This window comes from Drosophila melanogaster, chromosome 2R, assembly GCF_000001215.4.
Source record: "Drosophila melanogaster chromosome 2R".
In the NCBI taxonomy this organism is placed as follows: domain Eukaryota; kingdom Metazoa; phylum Arthropoda; class Insecta; order Diptera; family Drosophilidae; genus Drosophila; species Drosophila melanogaster.
Genome location: NT_033778.4, coordinates 6,529,358 through 6,549,054, shown reverse-complemented (window position 1 = coordinate 6,549,054; position 19,697 = coordinate 6,529,358). Strand labels below are relative to the sequence as shown.

Below are 19,697 nucleotides of genomic sequence, written 5' to 3'. Positions count from 1 at the left end.
AACGTGCAAAATATTGTTGTTGTTGAGTTTTTTGCTGCATCCTGACAACGTTGTTGACGACGATGATGATGATGAGGATGATGACGATGGTTAAGTCGTCATCATTGTTATTGTTGCCGGCTGCCTGGCGGGCGTGTCCATTCAACCGCATATAAATCGCAGCAGCGGTCCCACCGACGGGCACTGAAAAATGCAACGGAAACGCGAATGTGCGACAGAGGCGTGGCACGGTGCTTTTCAAGGGGCGGGTGGCAGGCGGCACCCAAAAACATCAGCGAACAGCCACAACAACTGAAACAACAGCAGTTCGAAGACCAATGTTGCAACCAGTTGATTGGGGACTTTAGGAGCGGAGTGCACCTCGCTCGAGGAGGTGGGGATCTGGGTAGGTGGGTAGGAGCCCTGGAGCTTTGGCTGCTTGACTGACTGACTCGACTGGTTAGAGGGGACTACCAGGGGCGTGGGGCACGGCCTGTGGTTATCCGCGGCCAGCAGGTGAGCCTCGGAGCCCCCTCGCCTTATCTCCTGATAAAGCGCGACTTGCAACGCGTTGCGTGGTGGAAGCTCCACTCTAAGTTCCCTCCCCGCTCCACTGTGGAATTATGAGAGCACGCTTCATAAACGTGAGGAGCGGGGAACGGGAATCGGAGGGCAGGGTGCATCGACTGGTGCTTCGCATTTTTCATCCGCGGTGCGCTACACTTTATTTGTGTGGGCATGCTGCTTTCGATGGCAGAGTTGGTCTATGGTGCATCGGTGGTTGGTTGATTAAAGGGAGTGGATCCGCAGGCGATGAAGTCATGATCTAGTGGGGCACAGCAATTGTATTTAAATATAATGCATCTTACATAACCGGTTTTAGGGGATTTTTATTTTAAGTTGAACTCTAAATTACTCGCAAGAACTTCAATACAAGCCATCGCGTTAAAAAACTTGGTTCTATCCAAAAAATGATTGAAATACTCAAAAGGTGTGTATTCTTTATAGAACGTGTGGTGAATACAAAATTGATACCATCAATGGAATATTATAATCAACACCATCAATATTAAGGCACATTCCCAATTTATTAATTTATATATCCAGTGTGTGCATATTCATGGCATTTCCCGCATGTCACATATTATCCTTATTTCGCAGCAACCCAATTGAACCCTGTCCTCCCGCTTTGCTCTCCGAGCCGACGAACCGTCCCTGGAAAGGGTATCCATGGTTCGTGGTGACTCGGTGCCGCCCCTTCCATCTGCATTCCCCTTCCGCTCAGCGCTCATAATCTTCTCCTGTGCATCGGGACCGACTTCTCCGAAGGGTCCCCTCCTCCTTTTTCGTGTAATTGAATTGTTGCTGTTGTTGTAATTGCTTTGCTACCGTTTTTAAAATCAAGCAGCATACCGGGCCAACGCATGTTGCCCCCCACCAGCCCACTGTTCCCCGATCCACCACCAGACGGCTCTGCAGCGATTCCGAACTCCTCCCTTTGCCTTGCAGCAGGGCACTTAGCTGCATTTAATGCTCTGTCTGCTGCTGCCGCTTTGCCAATTTTGCGAATTTTAAACTGGTTTCCCAGTCGCCTTTTTTTATTCTGTTTTACACATAACTCTTCGCATATTTCTGCTGTCGGTGCGTATTAATTTCAATATACCCTGCCCCTCGCCCCCTACCAATGCCAATGCCCCTGCCCCGAGCCCCCAGCCATGCAATCCCATTTTTGGGCACCTGGTGCGCGTGCGCTCGCATGCGTAATGAGGCAAGGGTTACGCATACGCCGGACAACGGACAGCGGACATCAGATACTGGACATCAGACATCAACCAGCGGACATCGGACATCGGACATCGGACGGATGACTATATGATGGCACTTGCTGCCGCACTCGTGTCGCCTGCACCTGTCGATCGATCGAACGGGCGTCATGTGCCGCTCGCCGCTTGTAAATAATTCATGTTGACAACTATTTTAGCCGGTCGCAGCTCTAGTTGGTCGCGGCTGACAAACGACGGCAGCGACTGCGATTGACGGTGTATTAAATTATGATTGACACATTGACTGCCTGGCTGCTGGACTGGATGACTAACTAACCAGCAAACCGAGTGACTGAGTGCGGACGAGCGCTTATCTTCGTTGGGGAATGAGCATTAGAGTGGACCTATTTTCCCATCAATTCCTCATTGCAAAATTCGGCTATATCTTAAATTGGCCAATTAGCGTACGATTTACAAATCTAGCAAAATGGTAAGCTATTATACATACAATGTATTGCCATGACTGATGCATGTACTTTTAATCAACTATCTATCAGCTAATCGCTTGACATTTACTTTTACACATCAAATATCTTTTTTTCGATCAAAACCAATATGAAGGGCCTAGGGTATTTTTTTTTTAAAGGCGATTATCATGTCGTTTGAATCTATTTTCATTTAAGGATCACTTTTTAGTCAACATATAATTTTACCTTCACCAGGTCCACCCAAAAGCCCAGGAATATAAACATATGTACACATTGAACTCGTTATCAGGCATAGCCGGTGCTATTGACCTTTGCTGGGAGGGTTCGCAATGTTTACGCTTCCACTATCAGATGTTGACATTGAATGGCCAGGCCAGGCCACAAGTATGTTGTCCCCTCGGAGGTTTGTGAATTGAAAATTTATCCCAGTCAGGAACGATGGCGTCAGCAAAGCCCCTGATGCCGCCGAATTTTGTTTTCCTTGCGGATTTAGCAGATTATTGGCTTGTCAAAACCCTTCCTTACCTGAAATGAAATCAAAAGTGAACGAGAAACATGTTAATTAAAAACTTTTTCGCCGACGGACGGGGAGCGGATTAAATGGATGAACGAGGCAAGTAATGCTTCAACAATTAACAATTAGCAAGTTTATTGCCGAACTGCACAAATCACGTCTGGTGCGAAAGCCGCTCCAATGAAGCGTAAAGCTAAAGTGCCCGTAGAAGGGTAAAAACACTGGAAACGAAGTGGAAACGCCTTCATATCTGACCTACGTCTTCCATATTCCTCGGCCAAGAGGCATGGCCAAAATAAACAACCAGCAAGAAAGCAGAAAAAGGCAAAACAAATGCAAAAGTTTTCTAATTAAAATCGCGTAAGTTTTGCGCCAGCCTCGTTAAATGTTCCCTAACCCAAACTATCCTGCATGGGAACTGCTATCCTGTTTTCATGCATCTTCCTAAAGTCAAGACCTTATGGACTCCTCCTGCTGGCATCATCATCGTCGTAATTGTTTGTTAATGCCTTGCCAAATGAGAGGCCGTAAACAGGAAAGGAGTCCGTGGCGTACAGGGGAACTGCCACCATTTTCTCGCGGTATCGTCGGCACACACAAGTCGCAAAGAAAAAAATTAAGTGTAGAACCAAAGGGGAAAATTAAATTAAGAGCTCAACACGCAAGGCGGAAATCACGCGTGTCACGAGAGGCAAGTCGAGATACAAGCCGGTAGGCAACAGGCTTCTTTGGGGTCGAGGCTCACTTTATCGTTATTATTATACTCCATATTTATAGTTGTATTTACAGCTGGAGAGACGCACACGTTGGCTGGTGGTGCTGATGATGATGATGTCGGTAATGAATAAGCCACGTCGGGCCAAGGACTCGCACAGCTCGGGAGCAATCCTTGCTGGCGTCTAGACCCACAAAACAAACATAAAACGAAGTCGAACTGAGAGGAGCTGAACAGCGAAGCGCCATGTACGTATATGTGTATATCAAAGTCCTGGCCCACCCACGCGAACTCCAAACTCCAACCCCCCACTTCAACACACAACTGCGCTCTGGAATAAACTTAACGCCGCTTTAAACCTATGAAACATTTTATTCTGCGAAACTCTCTTTCGAGATGACGCTGGCTGACTGCTCCTTTGTGTGCTGCCCAAGTTTTAAATTCTATTTCGAAAATGAATTTTTGATTGTGAACCTCACGGGTTCAAGTGGCAGAGTTGCCACTCTGGCCATGGAAATCAAAATTCTGGCAGCGCCCTGGCAGGCGAATTTTGTCGGATAACGGAGAAAATGTACAGCAGAGGAAAGGAGAAAAGGAGGCGTGATGGGAACTACCTTATCGGCAGCACCCGAAAAGGATATGAAGTGGAAAAAATATCAGAGGACTAAACGCGAGAATGGTTGAGGTCGACTTGCGAAATACTATAACTTTATTTTCGAGAATCTCCAGGTTAAACGTATATAATTGTGGAAATTTCAGATTCAAAAGTTGAGACTACTAAGACTATTAGCAATTGAAAAGACCGTTCTTATTTTAAAAAACTACGCTTCTCAAGAATATTTAAAAGCTTAGAAGGTGAACACTCTTTACGACAATGCTGTTTGGTAGACAATGTATAAGTTAGTATACAGGTGGACAACATTTATTATATCCTAAAGTCTGTAAATTTATATTAAACCACAGGGAGGTTTCTTTTGCAACGAATAGAGATCATTTTTTAAAAGCTAAGCTATTAATAATATGTTTTATACTATGAAAGAGCAGTCCTTAGTCAATGTTGAACGTCGTGGTACTAAGTCAGAAGCGAAAAAAGGAGCAAAAAAGTGAGCACGAAACCGGAAGGAAGGAAGACTCTCACACACACACACACAGGAGCAATGGGAGAGCGAGAAGGACGCGCACACACACAGGCACAGACAGAGGGAGCAGGATACAAGCACACACACATACACATACGTAGACATAACGACGGTAAAGTGCCAAGCGACTTTTACAAGGGTCGACAAATATGAGGCAAACGAACGAAGCCGACGGATGGCCAAAAAGGGAGCTGCGGGTGGTAACGAGAAAAGGCAACACATTGAGCGCTTTAATGTGCCCCACCCTGCTCTTGGGGAGAGCACCCCACCCCGTATCCAATCCCTGCCCCTGCTCCTCCTCCTCCTGCTCCTGCTCCTGATCCTGCCCACCGAGCGACGCCCTTTAAGGCCGTCTGCCTGTCTGGCCTCGGGGGTCGCAGCTCAGCCGCACCCCCCGAGCCACCGCTGTGTTAACTTAAATATTTTATGGGGTGTCAGCATTGTCGATGTTGGCGCGATTGTCTCTGCCACCCCTCGGCCCCCGTAAAACCTCTGAGATCCATCCACCTCACTCATGTGAAACGTTCGCTTTCGTTCCTCTTCTTTATCGGGTGCGTGGCTTGTCTTTTGTGTTCGGGGCTAAAGTAATTTCAAATTGATAAGCATCGCCGCCGACGTGGGTGGTTGGTCTATTTGGGGGTGGGACGAGGTGGGTGTATATTAAACTGATTTGTTCCGTGAAGAAGTCGAAGCAGCCACGTCACACGCTTCTCAAAGTCAATTGAAATTAAGTAACAGATTTTTGCGGACAATGTAAGGGGTGAGCATTGATGGAAAGGCAAACTGGGCGATGAGGAATGTAATTCCTTTCAACGTGAGTGTCTCTGCTGCTTAAACTTTCGCCAACAACAGCCACTTGAGCCGAGGAGGAGCTGCCGTCCATCAGCAGCAGAGTGCAGGATCAGAACTCAGAATGCAGAAATTTGCATAAGTTTATTAAGAGTCCAGACCTGGGGCCCGAGCCACTCGAAAGTGCAGCCAGCTGGCCAGGAACAGTGAGGCGGACAAAGTCGTCTGGCAGACGGACTTCAAGTAGCCAGGAATCGGCAAGACAGGAACTGCCACAACAGCAACTACACAAGGAAAATTGGGAATTTAAATTGTTTATATATGTATCAACTCATAAGTTGTTTAAACATTTGTATGCTGCAATCACACAATAAGATACTCAGTATCATTTGTCGTATTGGTAAAGGACAAAATTTCGAAATTCTTACTGAACGTATTATTCACTTTATTTAAATGTACATAACTTGTCCTTTAACAATGTAAAGTCCGACTCTGATTGTGCTCAACAATACGAATATTAATTTCGCCTTGATTTACCAATGTTTTTCTCTGTGTGCAGCCGCAATGAGGACAACCACTCCGGCAGCTGTTTTCGGCTTGTTGAGCCTTCGTCAGCGCCTTCAGCTGCAGCTGGTGGAGTGGACAACGTTGCGTATGCGTATTATCAGGAGTCGACAATAAATTATGTGTCAATTACAAGAGTCAATTGCATTAATCATAGCAGCGACTTGGCTGCAAAGATAAAAAGGCGCCTGCCATCTGTTTTGGTTGTCAAGAACGAGGGCGTGGCCACTGGGACTGCAGCTGCAGCGCCTCCGCCCCTTAATGCCCAGCTCCCAGATTGCAGTACAGAAACTAGAAGGAAACCCGTTCGCCAGCTACTTCTTTCCCGAGATACATGCGGTGATTGTCATAAATTTAACGCAGTCGACATGGAGTTGCAAACTTTTTGGAAGCAGCCACTCCACGTGCCCCTGCCCCGCCAAGTGTCATGTAAATGTGCAACAGCCCGGAGACGGTTGCTGTCGACATGAAGTGGGTGTGGGAGAAGTGGGGGGAGGAGAAGAAAGGGGTCAGATCCCAAAACACGACCCGGCTCGAAAAGCCGCCAACTGCTTTTAACTGTCATTAATTATGTCAAAATAAGATTTAAATGCTTTTTGTCTGTGCAAACACTCGGAGAAGTTGAGGAGTAGCGCTCCACCCCAACCGACAACCCCTAAGCAAAGGCTCCTTCCGTCCAGAGACAAAGTTTTCTGTCTTACTAAGCTGGCACTGCAAAAATATAATTTGCTTAGTAAAACCCCAGGACTTTCGGCATCTTTGCATACTTTTGTCATTGGCTTAGAGGTCTGGTGTGTTCTTAACTTGGTTATTTTTCCCTGGGTTTTGGGGTCTAAATGAGCCAGCTGTACCAGTGCAAACTTTCATTAATTATGCGCATTCGGCGGTGGGCTGGTTTGACATAATAAGGGGCAATCGGCTTAGGCTGCCCTTTGTTGGTCCTGGTTAATAGAATTTTGAATAAGTTATCAGTCGGCGCTTACAAAGGCACGCAATTGTTTTTGCTGCGTCAACAAATCACCGATTCATGTCTCAGATCGCAGGACAACAGGCAGCTGTATCCTGGCGCCGAACAATGTATTTGCCTCGCTGCAGCAGAGGCACAATTCAATTGTGGCTGCTATTGTACTGTAAGCCACTTCTGCTGCTGTCAGTCAGAAGGAGACGCCACCCTCCCGATTCCCTTGCACTCCACTCGACTCGAGCCACTCAATGCAACATGGCCAATTAATTACACAACAGCATGGCCCACTGCACCCAGAAGTTCCCAGCCCCCCGTTGGGTGGGGGGGTGGCCGCAGTGACCGCAACATTCAAGTGTCTAACCCACACACCTGCAACAAAACGAAGCGCTTCTGCTCACCTGGCCAACGCTGCGTATACTTAATGCGGCTGATTCTGATTCCCACCCTCCGGGTGCTGGGGTCTCCCAGTGTCTCTTTTTTAATTTGCATAAATTACGGTGCGGGCAGCACTGAACAGATGAACTGGTGCTATTTTCATTGAAGAGCGCGCTTCATTAAAATTAAATTTAAAAGTATACAAAAAACGCAGTTCAATTGGTGGAAATTCTGCCCTTCTTCTGAGTTTTTGCCTAGTTGCGTCTGGTTCCCCGCTCTCCTGAGGCCCTTGAAAGGCCCAACCACCGCGGAGGTTGGGAAATTTTAATGAATTCGCCGCTCAGCGATTGCAGTTTGCATTTTAATCCCATTCAACATCCGGGGACCGGGCTAATCAGGGTCCGCCGATGCTTCCGGGCAGAGAACGATTGCACGATTTATGTCGTCATCGGATCGGCTTAAAGCTGTGCAGAATTAAATTTGACAAGTCTGACATTAATCAAGACTATTTAGGTCTGGAGTCACTAATTGACTAGCTAATTGTTGGAATGCCCATCTAAAGCTGTTAGAAGTGTCCGGCTGTAGTCTTCTTTCCTTCAGATTCTCGTGTTTTTTCAAAATAAATTCAGAGAGTTAGTCAGAATACAAGCAATTGCAATGAAATTTAATCTAATATGATTCTCTTTAGTCATTTCAAAATCTAATTAAAAGGCAATATCAAAAAAGTAATTTTAAATGTATTAAAACTCAAGGGCTTTAAATTAGTATCGCAGAAGAGATTTTGGTTAGCCTGGTACCTGCGAAGTGCCTTCAACGCGCGGCTGCTTTTCACTTTCTGCAGATTCTTTTGGTGTGTCTGTCTTCTGAAGTCTCTTAATTTGGCGTTGCATCTTGTCCTGGACACAAGCCAACAACTTTGTCATCCGGCTCCTTTTTGCACTGGACTCTTAACTAGACCCTCGCCCTCCTTCCGCCTAATTGGCCGCTCACTGGCTCATTTGTCTTGCTCGAACTCGGACCCATCTCTTTCTGCGGCCCTTGGCTTGTCCACTTTTAATTTGGGTGAAATTTTCCTTATTTATAAGGTTTTTCACTTCATTGCACTCGCTTGTCGGCCAAGTAGCAGTCCGCCCTCCTTCCGCTCCCCACCAGACGCTCTCGAGGCTTTGTCCACTTTCCACTGGCTTCGACTGTGGTATCATGTCACTAAATCAGCACAAATTGCTCAACTGATTTATAAATTTCTTGGCCGAGTGCCAGCGATGTAATCTCATTGCTTGTAGCTTTGGCCAGCCACTCCTCCACTGCCTCCGCTGCCTCCTCTGCCATTTACATCATCGCCGGCGTTGTGTTGCTTTGTCTGTTGCCATTCTGGCTGTATAAATGCTACCAAATATGTCAACGGGCTGCAGTTTCCCCTTTTGTTTTCCGTGTGCGCTGTGCTGCTTAGCAATTTTCTTGGTTTCGGTTTTGGGGTCATCTGGCCAGAGCTGAATATAGATTTTCGTGTCCAAGTCACAAACTCTTTCGAGTTGGCCCAGGAAGTTGGCCATAATGGAATCGATAAAAGTTGCCAGCTTAGCACTGCTGGACTGCTATTTAAATTCATGAATAATCCCTCGAATCACCTCGACCAGAACCGCATTCTGCAACAATTATCTTTGGCTTCAACTTTTAAATGTACTTTCCAAAACTCACAGCGCGACCTTCAGCTAAACCACCGGCAAACCAGCAACCGCCAGGCAACTGGCCAAAAAGCAAAATTGCATGGAAATAACAAAAAATATATACATAGATACATATGTATGGTCTGTGTTATTCTGAGCGCAAAATCAACTCAAAGCGGCGGACAAAGTTAGAAGTCAGCTGAAGTAATTTTGGTCAAAAACTGATACTACAGTCTCGACTTAAAATTGCCTCATTGTTTGAATTTATATAACTTCTGTTGAACAGTAGAAAAATTTAATTTCCAACACGGGGCAGCCTCTCTCTAAAATAAATCATTTGTTGATAAATTCTACCACTTCATGAACCCCCATCGAATACCCTTCACAAGTGCTTTCGAAATATTCCAACCGCCATGATCCCCTTCCCGTATCCGTAACCCCTTCGCTTCCGCTGTGCAGTGGGTACCAGTTGATAGTTTTGACCACTTTGTGCGTTGTTTTCAAATAAATTTCGTTGGCTAAAACTTTTTAATTCGCATGCAGCAACAGCTGCACAAGCTTTGCATGTTTATGGTAATTGCATTTACAAGTGGGCTGCGGGGCAAGTTCGTTCAGAGCTCCAGCGGAAAGGGGCTCAGCTCAGCCAGCATGGATCAGAAATCCCACTCGAATTGCTTGTTTATATCAAATGTATTGATGATAAGTGACTGCACACTTTTGAATTGGGGTCCAAGTGCAGACATGCGGGACAAGCTCATCATTTAATTGAACCGAAACCCCAATTGAACGAAAACCAGATCGTAAGAGGGAAGAGATATGCAATCGGCAACAAATACAAAAGTTGGTGGTCAAAATAGGACAACATTGGCTGACACGAGCTGACACTTTCAAACACATTTGAAATTGATAGAAATATTAATATAACTAAAATTGGCGGTATTGCACAAATTCGGCGACTTTTAAACCTGGATGTTGTATCAATGGTTATTATAGTTGCGTAGATCTGAACGTTCATATTGACGGACAGACGAACGTGGTCAGGCCGACAAGGGTAATAATTCCGAACAGTAATATATATAATATATTTATATTTAAAATAGTCATAGACAGAGTTCGAGAAACAAATATATATGATCCCGGAGACATTCACGAATCTGGGATTCTTAAATTTTAGTTAGACAGGCAGCCTGAAATATGCGTTTCGCCCAATTGGCGTGCTGTTTGTTTTTGTCAATGTTCCACTCCATGAGGGGAGTGAAATGCGTGGGGCACAGGAGACCCGGGTGGCTTTTTTGGGCCCCGCATTTTTCTGCATGAGCGGCAACAGGAGCGTTTCGAATTCAAAGGAGCGTGCAGCGCTTTCCGCCGCCTGTTGAGGTGCCCTTTGGGAATTCGGTGGGGTGTGAGGGTGGTGGTGGCGGTGGAGAGATGCCTGTCACCGGAAAGCAATCAGCAAAATAATCGAGTGAGCCCAGTGCGCTGTGAGAATGTGTGTGAATGGAATTGGCCCTCGGGGTTGTGATTGTGACATGTGTGCAGGACAGCAAGTGCTTTAAGTCACTCACGGCGCACACTTGTCGCTACGCTTTAGAAGTTTGACTGAACTTGAATTTAAGAATCAGAAAACTAAAATAAAGAGTGCTGAAGTAGAGTAGCTGATTGACTGAATAACTGATACTCGTAGCAAATGAAAATATTGAACATATTTATGGGTGCAAATGACGCCGCCTGATGCATCTTTCGGAATCTGGTTTTGCGGCATTAGCCACTTATTAACTGCCACACCCGCACTTGGCCACTGGGATCTGTGGGTGCTTGTTCGAAATCGCTGATTATACCTTAATTGCCAACAGTGCGGAACATGAAGCCCCTTCGCAGTGCACGCGCTTTTCGCCGTCCTCGTTCTGCTTCCTTCCATTTCGCTCGATGATCCCCTTGTGCAATTCTCGTTTTCCATTTCTTCCATTTGCCAACTTGAAATGCAATACAATGGGCATTAAGTAATTGTTGCTGTCGTTGTCGCTGTTGTTGTGCTATGTTGTTGCTTTCGCTGCTGCTACTGCAGCTTGTTGACAAATCCGCACATTTTTCATAAGCTCGGCCAAGTACTTGCTCCCATGCACACAACTGGCGCACAAATATGCCACTCGTACTTGGTCTTCGCATACCCTGTGCTCTTATGAGGACTGAGGGCGTATTAGCTGGACGCTACAGAAGTGATGAAGAAGTGATTTCGAAGTGATGCGAAATAGCAAACATATGGGTGAGTCAGCACTATTGAATCGGAGTCACTGATATACCCAACGAAACATACCCTTGCCCATTTTCATTTCGTTTTGACTGTCGTGCAGTTTTTTGCGCCGATTATGACGCGGACGTGGACGCGACGCTTCAATTGGAGTGGAGTGCCTTCCATCTCATCCCCAATTTCCATGGCCCATGCCCATTCCCATTCCCATGCCTTGACACATGGAGGCCCAGTCCGCTCGCATTGCCATTTATGAGGGCATATTATGCCATTTATCGCAGCTTAAATGCCGCACATAAAGCCAATGCTGGCCTCCTCGTCCTCGGCTTATTGGCTTCTTGCTGGGCAGGCACAGGGGCAGGTATGGATCGAGCCGGGGAACGACCCTCCTGCGACCCTCATGCGACTTGGACTTGGGTCGAAGTGCCGATCGGGCCCGGCTGGGGGTCCCCGGCAATAATAGTGCTCGGTTATCATTGCAATCAATTAATGGAAGTTATTACTTGCCAGGCACTTGGATTTCGGCTGCCATTATAATGTTTTAAGATTTTCATTTTATTTAACTCGTTGCGACTGCCAACTGTAATTGCTTCCTTGGTTCGAGCGAAATAAAGAATGAATAATTGTGCAGTCGCCTTGACTTTTGCATCTAAGCATATACTCAATAATTAGATAATGACGCCATGAACGGCAACAGCCACAATGGAACCATTAACAATGAAATTGCAGCGCGGCAAGCCACACAAATATGAAAACACAGTATGAGCGTATTCAACCTTTGCATTGGCGTTTTTGCTCGTTTCGGTTTTTTGCAAAACTAATTCGCAGAAAAGCGAAAAAAATCCACTGGCAAAAAGCATAAAGAATTATGTGGCTAACCTTGAGTTTTTTATTCGCTATCCAAATGCAACTAACGAAACGAAAACCAGAAACAACCGCCTTCAATCTGCGGGGAACAGAGTCCCATTATCCACGGGCTTCAAAATCGGGGTGTGTGGCGTCGAATTAGATGGGATCTCAAATCGCTGGCAGATTTGTAATAAATTTGCCTGATAGTCGCCCAAGGATTCAGCATTGAACTGTGATTCGGGCACATTAAACAAATCTAAGAAGTTAAAAATGACTATTTACTTCGATTAGTTAATCAATTGGGGCCAATCATCCATTGTCCATTTGTGAACAACTTGATTATACAATAGTGTAGGGCGTGATTATCAAATGAAATTAATGTTAATAAGAATGAATGCATAACAACCCCAAATCACACTCTATTCAGAACCCTTAGATCACATTCGTGATTTTACGATCAAACGGGGACTGGAAAAGGAGTGGGCTCAATTTGAAACTTATTTTTAATTACGCACACAAATTGGCCAAACGAAATGAATTTGAATGACGATGGTTTGCATTACTCCCCGCCCGACACACACAATAGAGTTCTAAAATTGTCATAAAATCGCCAAAAAAAAAAAATGAAACTTTTAGACTATTCGGCTATGGTCGACACAGAGTCGTTAAAGATATGAAGTTATGGGACCCTCTTCTCCGAGCCAGAAAATTAAGTTTAATGAGCATTTTATGCGTCCCAGCATGGGACACTGCGAGCTCAAGTATTTATAGATTGATTTATTTTACTTCCTAGCAGTGAAACACAAAATTTGAGATGCTCCAGGGGAGCGGACCAAGTCGATCGTCGGAAGTGTGTGACTCACGATCGAGGTACAAGTTTGCGTTTACGTAATTGCAATGCCAAGTGCTGCATGCAACGCAATATGTTGCCAACAAGCAGCATATGCAAAATTTTGAAACTCTTTGGCTGCCGCACCGCCGCCAAGCTGCCAATATGTTGCAACATCAGCCGACGATTATTATTTATATGGGACTTTGGCCCGGAGTTTTGTTTGCCTTACTCTCTATACTGCACTCCCATATAAAGATACTATATAGACACATATGTATGTATACACGAGTATGTGTGTGTGGCTGGTTGGCAAACTGTGCCAAACTTCAAATTTATTGCTGCCGCAAAAGTTTCATTGCCAATTTGCAGGGGATAGAGCGGAACCCCCGGCTTAAGCTATCAAAAGTGCTTAGGACTTGTTTAGCAACTTGGCGAAGATTGCAATAATGATGCAGGCAGCGCCAGGATACAAAGGACGAAGATGCTGTGATTGGGGTTTAGCAGAGGGATTGACCTGAGACAAATAGAAGGACAGATACTCCGACCCAATTGGTATTATGTATATATATATATATATATTAACGTCCAACCTTTTTCCAGATCTCTGAGTTCCCAGCGCCTGGGGCTCAACCATCTACCCCTTCGGAGTTTCAGATGCGGCCGCTTAATCACTCAGATGTAGCCAGCAGACCCACCGATAGGAATCGCGACTCCAATTCAAATCTGAAGAACGCCCACAGACGAATGCCGGCAATCAACGCCATCCAGATAAAAACAAATATAAACAAATAGCGGGCAGCATTTCTGTTCATTTTCAACATTTTTACATTTTTACATAAAATTCCAGGGCGGCCAAAGGGCGGGGCGGAAGGGGAAGTGGCCATTTTATTTATTGTTATTTCATTTCGACCGCAAATTAAAAGCTATGAATAAAAGCGCCAAGTGGAGCACGAAAAGCGGAGGACGCAACAAGGTGCAGGGAGGAGGAGCTGTGGACAAGGAGAAAGACGCCACAAAAAGCAGCCAGCAAAACATGCTGAAAACGGAAATAAAAGCTTATTAAAGCCAACACAAAATGGAGCTCGAAGGGGGCCAAGGTGGGGGACTTGAAGGGGTGGTACAATGGGTACGGTGGTACGGACCGGCAGGGACAGGATGAACGGAACGGAAGTGCAGAGCTAAAAAACAAACACTAAATCAAACATTACACCCGACGAAAGTGGAGGGGGTGGGAGTGAATATATAAAAACGCACAAAGGAAAAACGTGCAGAAGAAAATCTCGGGAAAATAGAAGAAGGAAAGGCGCCTCACTTTCTATGCTCACTGCCAGGATTCGCGGACAGGGAGACTCTCCTTTCGGAGCAGATGGAACGAACAGAATGGCATTTCAAAGGATAAGGAACTACTTTTTGGAAGTGTTTATTTTTCACTTTCGAAGACTATCGCACCTGGAAAGCCGCTCTCTTTAGAACGAGTTAAAATATATAAAAATTAATATAAGCCAGAGGCAGTTCACAATTAACCAGGAATTAATGTAATCGAATCCTTTCACTTGCTTATCGCTGTCTTCAGACTTAATCTATACTATAAATACTTAAAATAAAGGCTGCTAGGTAATCTTAACAATATTTAACATTTATTTATCTTTGAGTATATTAAGGTACCACTACAGGGATAAAGATTCAAATGAAACTTTGGTTAATAGGTAACCACAAGTCGAGACATTTTGCTCAACTATTGCCGTGTTCATTTTAGAGCGCTTGGAGCGAGTGCACGGACTTGAGTAAACAGCGGGCCGACGTCAGTGGAAAGTGGGAGCAAGACAAATGTGGGCGCCACCGCGACGCCTTCCCCGAGTCCCCGAGTCCTCGAATCCCCGGGAAGGAAGCCCTGAAAGCCGGTTCGGCATCCTTTTTGCAATATTAAACGCAGCAATGACACCCATGGGGTGCAGGGCCGCCTGCGGGTTAAACACTGCCTTGGTGTGGGTGTGGACTACTAGAAGACAACTAAATATATACATACACCTCGTTATTTGTTGGCATTTGGCTGCTTTTTGCGGCTTTTGTTGACACGGCAGGAGGGGGAGGGATGGGAAGGGGCGGGCCGCAGGACGACGGCGGCAAACAAAGTGAAATATCAAGGGAATTAGAGTCATGGCTGGGATTAGCGATGAATGCCCGACCGAACATGAGTGAAATACCGCTGGCAGAGGGAGTTATAGCTTTAAATTCAACATGGATATGGCGGAGATCGTAGTGCTGGAATCAGCATTCGCTCGGGACTAAACTAGTTCCATTTCGTAATCCACTAACCCTTTTTTATTCACACACCGCTGGCAAAAACCTAATCGTATGCTAAGTGCTTCACTTCTGTGTAACATGAGTGAAAGGAATATGTATAGCCCAGAGGTGAAGGTACGCTGTTAGCCGGATAAGCCGAAAGGATATGTGGACCCCTCCTCCTTGTCGATTTCCCATCCCACTCATACATTCCTGCAACAATGCCATCAGAGAGCCTTTTTTGTCATAGCATTCCGGAGAAGAAAAGCAAGCGGGTAAGAATTAGACTTCAAAACGCAGAGGCAGCCGGAAAAGTTTAGTATAGCTCGAGCTCAAGCACCAGCTCAAACGCCGAGCCAAGTTCTCAGCCCGCTTTTCCAGCCCACCACCCACCTCGAAGTCCTTTGAATGGTGCCAAGCGGCCAGCGCTCGAAGGCATTTCCATGATTACAAGCAAAGGACATGGGCCCCAGAACAGCAGGGCAGCACTTTGAAATTGAAGCTGCTGGGAAAGGGATGAGTGTACACATGTATGCCAATGCGAGGGATGGCATCCGGCTCTGAAGACCTCTCAAGTCAAATTAAAGACTCGACACCCCTCACGTCAGAGCCCCTTCCAAACGGACCGAGCGACTCTTGTCCCACTGCCAAGCACCAAACTTAGTAGCCATAAATGAAATGGATCAACTGCGGGCCCTTGAATACCGCTTGAGTTGATAACATTTTCCATTGCCAAACTGTGAGAATCTGGAGTAGAGATACATAGTCCTATTTATCGCAGTAATACATGATAGAACCAATACCAATAGGCCATATAGCCGATTGGAGCCACATTAAATCCAATCAATGTTCTTCCCAGCTCCTCAAGTCCATCAATCTCAGCTGCGCACTCTTACCGGAAGACTGCGGGGGAATTGGAAACTGGTAACTGGCGATGAGGAGAGTGCTATCTGGTCATGTGGCACCTTCAGGAAATGTCTCATGCGGTTATCAGGAGTGGTAATCTTATCACTGGTCGCTGGCACTCGGAGCTGACAAATGTTAGAGGTAGAAGTGCATTTCTGGCTCGATTCGGCTTGTGGGGTGGGACACAAAGAGGACATTGACTGCAACTTGTGGAGCACATCGAAAGGGGGGCGAGCCGGGCACTGGAGCTACCCGAAGACCATGTGGCGCAGTCAATAAAACAAATATGACAGGGCGGCGGATGTCGGGGAGCGACGCAAGTGTAATGATAATAAAAGTTTATGACAGCAGCTCATGAGCTTGTAAGGCTAATGTCAACGTACTTTTTCATGCGGCGGGGGCTTGGGCCGCCAAATGGGTTGGAGTGGAGGACTTGGTGTGAGGGTGAAGCTCTTTGCAAGTGCCAGTGTGAAAGCGCATCATGCTCCACTGAACTTTTGGCGGCGCAATGAAGCAAGATTTTGCACAGGTAGTCTCCAAGAAGAGACTTTGATAAAGCCTTGCCGGCTGAAGAAACCCTGCGCACCTTGTTCGAAAGTCCAACTGGAATGGCCCGTAAGTAAAGCCTTCAATCGGTCAACGAAGCTCGCTGAACCCTGGCCCTAATCACCGATATAAATCCCTTTCCTAAGCACTAGGTGGGAAAGAAACAAGTCGCCAATTCAGGTGTTCTGTTGGTTTCCCTCTTGCAATTAAACGTTTTTATCTATGGTTACCTGTATTTACCTGCGACTACTTGGCCGTTAAGGGTTTCGTGTACCAGTGAATCAGTTCCAATTAGCACCGATAATTGGTTTCACTTGCCGCAGAGCTGCTAACGCAACCGATCGACTTAATAAATGCAAATCAAATATTTAATGGTCACTGCAATAATAACCCGTTCGGTGGCAACCTCTGTGGCAAGTGTATAATTAAACGCAGACACACACACATGGACACACAATGGCCAAGTGCCGAGTAGACTTTGTAATGGCCAGAAGAGAAGCAATAAGGAGAAACACGCACGAACTGCAGGCCCGGAAAAAGGGGGAAAAGGCCGAGAACTGCTTGGTAAATAATTCACACTCGTGCACTGGGAGCCAACGGAATAACGGTTCATTGCACAAACTAATAATTACATAATGAAGCAAAACACAAGTTAAACTTTGACCCTGGCCAAGAGAGGAGCCGGAAGTTCTAGCCAACTTTTCTATTGTGTCCGTTGTAGGAGGAAGGAAAGTGAAATGGTTGGTGGTAGGGCTATTTTCCGATGCAATGTAAATAAGGTTTGAACAACAAATGCTCATGGGGAGGAGATACCGAATAATTGTTCACTGCAATTGAATGTCGGAATACCTTGGCCCACACAGTGCTACAAATCTACCCAATGACCTATAAACAAAGCTTCCATACTTTCCAACTCGATACCCATTCACGGAACACAAATGCGATATGAACTCCGGAAGGGATATTTCGACTTTGGCCATATGCTGCGACTTAGCCAACAATTCCTAAGCAGCTTGCACTTGGCTTTAAAACTGCATAGCCAAGCATAGTGGACCTGTTCCCCCGGGGTACTGGCCTGCACACATTGTGGCCAGCCAACATAAAACAACAACTCCAATGAGCATTCCCCGAAACATTAAGGCACACCAAGAGTGCCTATGTTTTGCCCCTGTGCCATGACAAACCGGCGGGCAGGGGGGCACTCCCGACACGAGAGTTGCAGTTACAATTGGCCGTGTGTGCGGAGGTCAATGACAATGAGCCGAGGCCTCGAAACCCCAAGTCCCGTCCCAAGTCCAATCCCAATCCGGCCCAAACGCAAGCCCAAGACGCAGGCCAACGAAGCATGCATACTAAGCACCAGCGGTCTGCAGGGTAGCGGGATCGCGGCGGAGGACCAGCTATGTGTGACCACCGGCCAGATCCCAGGGCTCCACTGAGCGAAATGCCTGACTGCACTCAAGAAACAATTATTGGGAAAGGTAGCTCAATTCGATATTCCTCTATTTTAATGCATTAACGTTCCACGTGATTTTCTTTTAATTATATATACCTATATTTATTTAAACTTCGAAATAGCAATGCAAATATAATTTCCAATATTCCCATTCCGTAGCTAAGTAAGTCTTAAAAGTTAAAAGGTCACAGCCGCATAAAGTTACTTATATCTCCTTTTATAGCATTTATTATCTCAACACGAACATAACTATATCTAATTCCAAAGTATGAATTAGTTGATTAGCATTTTATTTAAAACACATAAATTAATTAATTAATTAATTAGGGTGCTCATAAACCTTATCAACTATCAGTAAAATAAATGAAATCAAGCATCTGTTTAGGACGTTTGGAAGAGGTTCTTCCAAAGACAACGTTACAAGGTCAATGTTCTAAAAATAATATTATTTACCTTTAAACCCCTTTTTCGCTGCAGTGGAGTTTCAGTCGCATACACAAAACACAAAAGGCAGAATGCATTCGTGCGTACACCAATGACGATGACGACGCTGCCAGTTAACAACACGATTTGTTATTTTTGTAGCTCCGCCTAGAGCCCCCAGATCCCCACGGAACCCTCCCTTCCCATCTGAAGCCTCCAGTTGGCAGGCAGCGAAACCTTAATTCTAGCAACCTGCTGGCTTTGCTGAATTTATTAGCAGTCCGTTGTCCGCAGTCCGTTGTCCATAGTCCACAGGCCGCAGCCAGTGCAACGGCTCCCAGGCAGACGGACGGACAATCGGACGGAGTACTAAAGAGGAGCCATAAATACAGACCCAAGAGGGAGGGGTTCCTTTGGAGGGGAGCCCGGTGGAGTTCTTCTCGGCAGAAACTCCGCATGATGCATCGCATTCCTCGGCAATCGATGAGTAAATAATGACCAACGCAACGCAGCCAAACTGGGGCGAGCAGGAGGGGGCGTGGCCCGCAAGGGCCGTGGGCGAGGGAGAATGGGTCTAAGAGGGGCATGTTTTGTTGCTTTTGTTGTAATCACACTCAGCATGCATTTCAACATGCCACTACCACTCCTCTCCCCGCTCCATCGACTTGAATCCACAGAAATCCATTCAATTCCCCCGCTTAGCATATTTTGTGGCTTCTTATCGTGGTTGCGGACGGAAAAGAGGGTTCATTATTAATCAGAGAAGTGTTTCGAAGTGAAGCCTGAAGTGAAGTTTCCAAAAAATTGTCAATATTGAAATGTAATGTTAGTGACAATACATTTTCCACATTTTTATATGGGTAATTCCACACATTGTCCCAAGAATTTTAAATGAGCCAGTAGGTTTATATACAGATCTAGATATCAGATTCATCAGTGGTGTCCCAAATGCCCCAGTTATTAAATTTGTTTTCAGTGTTTTGACTGACATTGGCATTAGCGGCTATTGTCATGAAAGGGAGGGTGACAGCGGGGGAGCAAGCGAGATAGGCAACCAACCTAGTCGCCCCATTATAATTTGAGTTAATTACGTATTTTAGCTATATAAATATTTCATATGTCATGCATGCCTGCAGTTAGCCGGCAGTGCATCCCCTGCACCCTCCATCCATTTGCAGGCCCCGTGGAGCGGCAGCC

At 45.8% G+C, this 19,697-nt stretch overlaps 1 protein-coding gene and 1 long non-coding RNA gene across 2 annotated transcripts in view, besides 1 other annotated feature; one reads left to right on the top strand and one right to left on the bottom strand.

Moving 5' to 3' along the window:
- jing overlaps window positions 1–19,697 on the bottom strand; it is a 119,787-nt gene that overhangs the window by 72,738 nt on the left and 27,352 nt on the right. The window lies entirely within an intron of this gene.
- Window positions 9,945–10,049: a mobile genetic element.
- On the top strand, window positions 15,460–16,460 carry lncRNA:CR43905 (long non-coding RNA:CR43905). The gene has a single exon (NR_073842.1). It is a non-coding gene; the product is annotated as a long non-coding RNA:CR43905 (long non-coding RNA).